Here is a 6,000-nt window from a genome sequence, read left to right as displayed (position 1 = left end):
CTATTCTTGCTTAATACTGAGTTATTGCCCTTTGTTACTTTTTTGGTCTGGAGTAGAACTTGAAAAGTACTGGATGGAATTCATTGGAACTTCATACAATGGTAAAGCACAACGAGAGGCAGTGTTCAAAAACCATAACTCTACTTTAGCTAATTCAATTTTTTTTCCAGACCTTAACTTGCAAACTACTATATGGAATTTATTGAAACTTCATACAACTGTAAAGCACAATGAGAGGAAGTGCAGTGCACAAGAACCATAACTCTATTTTAGCTAATTACAGAGTTATGGCCTTTAATACTTTTTTCTTGTCCCGAGCATAACTTGAAAACTATTGGATGGAATTTAATAAAGCTTCATACAGTGATAGATCATGATGAAAGGAAGTGCAGTGTATAAGAACCTCAATTCTATTTCAGCTAATTACAGAGTTACTGCCCTTTGTTATTTTTTCTTGTCCGGAGCATAACTTGAAAACTATTGGATGGAATTTAATAAAACTTCATACAGTGATAGATCATAAAGAGAGGAAGTGCAGTGTATATGAACCGCAATTCTATTTGAGCAAATTACAGAGTTATTGCCCTTTGTTACTTTTTTCTTGTCCGGAGCATAACTTGAAATGTACCGGATGGAATGTAATAAAACTTTATACAATGGTACAGCACAATGAGAAGGAGTTCAGTGTACATGAATCATTACACTATTTTAGCAAATTACAATGACAAAAGTCCATAAAATAAAGTTGTCATTTATAGGTTGGCTTTCCAAATAGTTGACTGCAATTTCATATCAGGGCGGCGTTCGGGGGTATTAATCACCTTCAGTGACAGCTCTAGTTACCTTTCAGGTGGTTCCGCAGTGCCGGATGAATGCGGTGGTTTTGTCTTTGCGCAAAATATAGCGGGGAATGGGCCTACCAAGAGTCCCTGGGGTTCGGGGGCATTTGGCAGGGATTTTACCATTTGTTCGTCCCCGCAGGGCGGAGATTTTAGCCGGGGTTGGCTTGGCCAGAAGTCAAAGTCCCTGCTATAGACCTGGGGGGTGGGGGGGATGGTTACAATTGACTGGTGCATAAATGCCAGCTTCACCAACCCAACTCGAAGCCTTTAGTGAATGTCCTTGTGAAAATAAGATTTTTAGTAATTACATCAACCAGGTATAGTGGACATTTTTTAGTGATCCAATTCCTTAATAACTTATTATTAATTTGTTATTGTTTGCAACAGGCTGGAGATGGGGATGATGACAGACCAGCCAGCCGAACTCAAATTAGATTAGACATCATGCGGTAAATTATTAGTATTTCACAATCACTTTATGAAAATGCATCCAAACAGTAGCGGGTTTGAACCTTTTAAGTACATCTTTTCTGTTTGTTTCATTCCTAAATAACTTTGTTTCATGTTGGTTGTAAAATATTTCCGGTCACGGTCATGAGATTATATCATTTTCTAATGAACTAATTTGTTTGCTTTTTTTATAAATTTCACATTTTTGAATTATCCCTCAATACTTCTTAATACATTTCCACATTCTGTAAAAGCACAAATGTATTAGTTCTTTTTTTATAGCCAGCTGGTTGCTGAAGCTCGAGAGGACCTTTATGGACAAAAAATCCTGTTCAAGATAGTTCTGTCTGGAATTCCATACCACCTCCAGAGAATGGAAAATGTCTTCAAATTAGAAGAGATTCTAAGCAAGTGCATTTCTGACTCCTCCAAAATGCTTCTTTGTAATCAATTACCTTGGAGTTGTTTAATACTCATTGCAAAATATTCAAACATAATATATTTCATCTATTTTGTCTTGATCTTTGAATCCGTCAAATTGCACTATGACTATCATTATGTGACTATATCAACGTTATCAACGTTGACGTCGTCATTTGATGTTGACGTCATTTCCTGTTCATTATATACGTACAACCTGATGAATGCCGAATGGCCGAAACGTTGTTTCATAAATAAATTATTTGTGTTGAAGTTGGACTTCTTTAATTATCACCATATGTGACTATATCAAATTTATGACTACATAAAGAAGTGTGTATGCTTCAAATGATTGTTAACTGGTATACCTTCACAGTAGTAGATAGTACTTTTATTCTGTTAAAAACATTGCATTTATGTTATTTGCAGATTCTGATGTGCCAGCAGCCTGAAGTGGTCAAACAATTTGAAACTGGATGCAGCACAGAATCCCATATTTCAAGAGAATGCAGATGTTAGTCACCCTGTCAAACTTGTTTGTGTGAATAATACAAAATGTAAATGTGACATTTACAGCAAATATGTAATAATTGAGCAACGTATAGACAATTGCAAAACTCCGTTCTGTTAATTTTGTGCCATATTTAGCATTTAAAACCAGATACTTTCAGTTTTTGCTGGTTTGTTCGGTTTCTTTTATTCATGATTTTTTCAAGAAGACACCAGTTCGGTGTATAGTACTTATGGTGTTTTAACTGTCAATGAATCCAAGATCACTGTATGTTGTTGAACTGATATATATGTTAAACATTGAAGATCCAGCTGTCAGTACAGAAAACATTGATTGTGCTTTTGAGAACACTGAATTTAATCAACATATTTTGACACTGTACATATTGCAAGCATTTTTTCAAATCTATATAAATTAATAGTAGATAACTGTAGCCTTATTTTGTGCATATTAACATATGTGAATATTTTAATAGCCTCATGATGTCATTCTGTATATATTATATAATATAATCATTTTAATTGTTTCAATTGTTTTCATATATATATGGTTTTGGAACTGAAATTTGGTCTTGCTCTTTTGGCTGGTACACTCAACAAATATATGAAATAGTGCTTAGTGAGCTCAGCTGACAGTTTTTTACTGGGTTCTTATTTGGGTGTGTTCCAACAATATCACTGACCTGATTACTTTTATTGTATATTCTATATAGGTGCTAAATTTAGAATATATTTTCAGCTCTGTTGAATGTTGATTGTAATTGCAATTTATCATTTCTTTTTATATCACCCTGTGGGTTAAACATTATGTGATAAGCTTAATCTTTAATACACTGGGTCTTGAAAGTTCCATGATATGAACAATTGATTTTGACTATTGTCATGCTTCATTTAGAATATACCTCATAAGAGGTCATAACATATTGGGCCTTTAAAAGTTAGAAATTTTTAACATTAATTTATTCATACAATTTTATTTCCCACCAGATGTAAAAAACAACAACCTTTTTATCAAAAAGGTCACTGTTGGTGATCTGTAAAAACTACATGTGTTGCTGCATATTTAATTGTCACAGGTCTTTTAGTTTATACCTGATTTTAGCAAAGCTGTTTACAATATTCATTAATTGAAATTTAGATAATTTTGATCATTAGACATACTGTTTGTCAGATTTGTAATTGCAAACACAAATTATTTTAAAGTTTATTGAAAGCATCGTTAAGATAATTCTGTAATTAAAGCAGAATTGTATTTGCCCTTAAAATCTAAACAACACATTTGTTCATAATTAACATTTTGCAACTTTTTTGGCGGGGGTGTGGTGTATGTTTTTGTAACAAACAAATAAGAATATATTCTGTATTCTCACTGAGATATTTTGCAGACAATTTTCCAGAGCTGCTTGGCTACATATTGTTCATATACAATCATAATTATAAGTAATTGATTAAATGTTTTGCCATGTTTTACCATCATATTTAAATGGATTTTTGCCCATTCAATTGTAGTTAAAATTATAATTACCCCTGCTTGTAATATACTTCAGTGCAACATTATTGATGTGTGATCATTTTTAGCTTGACTTTTCGATGAATAAGGAGAGCTATCCTAGTCACCCGAGTGTCAGCGTCAGCATTACCACTTATGTTAAAGTTTGAGTACCACCTCAAATATTTTCAAAGTCCATTAACATACTGTTTTGAAACTTCGCACGCTTGTTCATGCTCCCAACCTGTACACAGGAGGAGGTCTCTGTATCGAGCAATTTTACAGAATTATGCCCCTTTTTTACTTGGAATTTACGTGTAAGTTTGCGTACCACCTCAAATATTTTCAAAGTCCATTGACATCTGGCTTTGAAACTTTACACGCTTGTTCACCATCATGCCCCCAACCTGTACACAGGAGGAGGTAACTCTATCAAGCATTTTGACAAAATTATGCCCCTTTTTCAACTTACAATTTATGTTAAAGTTTGCGTACCACCTCAAATATTTTCCAATAAAATTTATGTTAATATCTCAGCACATCATTTATTGCATTGAAATCTAATATAACAGTGATCAATGCCTGTTTCTCCAAAACTTTTCAGTCCATACACCGAAAAGCGGCTGAATAGTCGAGCGCGCTGTCTCTGTGACAGCTCTTGTTTTTATCTATTTTCTGTTTGTAACATATTCCTCAAATGCGTTTGTGTACTTGATCTCAAATGCATAGTAGCTTTATTTAAGTTAATTAAGAAAAATAACTCTAAACTTCATATGAAATATAAAGTAATGCATTATATATAATGTATACACTATTATTGAAGATTGTTGCGTATACACGAAATAAATTGCCAACAACAACAGAACTGCTTGTTATTTAAAAAGTTTTATCAACATATACAAAAATAACGTTTCCCTTTTACTCCTAGTATGTTTCACTTCGTCATTAAGTAAACTTAAAGTGTCCGGCAATAGCACTTCAAACCCGTAGAGGCAGCGCCTTAGTTCATATTATATCACTGATGGTATCAGATATTTACGCAAAGATTGGTTTATTTCAAGATAAAAAAATATAAGAGTTTTCAAAACGGTCAATCTGTGAGAGTGTAACTTTCAGAGTTTGAAAGCAATGAAACAGAAAACAAATTGGTACCATTTCCCATTTTATTTTCCCATCTATTTTCGTTGTGCAAAGATATTGCGTAAACGCAGAAATATTGTTGAATTACGCATGTGTTAATATATATATATATATATATATATATATATATATACATGTATACACAAAAATACGCGGTAGTTACTTCATACCGAAAACAAAGTATAGCATTTAATAAAATACATAATATTAAACAACAGAAGTACATGAAAAGCGTTCTCATCATCGACATCAAACAACAATTGTAAAAGGTTCAGTAACTGAAATAGCCAACCATCAAAGGTACTTGTACTTTTTAGGCCATTTTGAAAACGCATGATATGTTTTCAATATGGATGCGAACGGCCATCAATCTACTTGTATTCGATCGCCGTTCTTTCGAAATGCGATTGTGTTGGCATCGCCATTTTTTAAACTGTATCACACACTACAAAATGTAACAAATAAACAATCACCTTATCAGATTGAGGAATCACGTGACTTCAAAGGGGTTCTCAAGTGGGTCATCACGGGTCACAACTGATGTTAACAAACAGGGAAATTACTTATATTCCTAGATAACTTTTTTGCAGAAAATATATGAACATATATCTAAGCATATAAAAGGCTATGCTATTTCTGCTTCTACACGTTTGATTTATTTCGATTTGCTTGTATTCTAATAATGCAGTCCAAAATTTCAGCGTTGCATCGTTCTACAAAATTCCCTCAAAGTCTCCATGAAGAGACTCGCTGATGTTTTTATAAAATGCATTTCATTGTATGGCGAAATAAAGTGTCGGTAATCATTAGGATGATTTAAACATAAAATACCACAAGCTAGAACCCTTCAGCAAATGTTGATATTTGCTCAAATATCGTCTTAGAAGACCACAATGTTCAAAACCATTACTAGCGGATTTCAGCGATTCGTTGTTCTGTGATTGATACATTGACATTATCACGCTATGTTATCAATGTATTGTTAAAATGTCGAAGTATCCATCATTTTTGTTTAAATCCTTCTGGCCTTGTGGTTAAGGCGACGGTATTCTAATTAGATCTTGACTTTACCGGCGTGGGTTCGCACCTACTTAAAAATATTTTGTATACCTAAATTGTATTGTTTTTCCGCAATTTCGATATTATATA

Source organism: Mya arenaria, chromosome 13 (genome assembly GCF_026914265.1).
Source record: "Mya arenaria isolate MELC-2E11 chromosome 13, ASM2691426v1".
NCBI lineage: Eukaryota > Metazoa > Mollusca > Bivalvia > Myida > Myidae > Mya > Mya arenaria.
The sequence above is the reverse complement of the archived record's forward strand: the minus strand, read 5'-3'. Positions refer to the sequence as shown.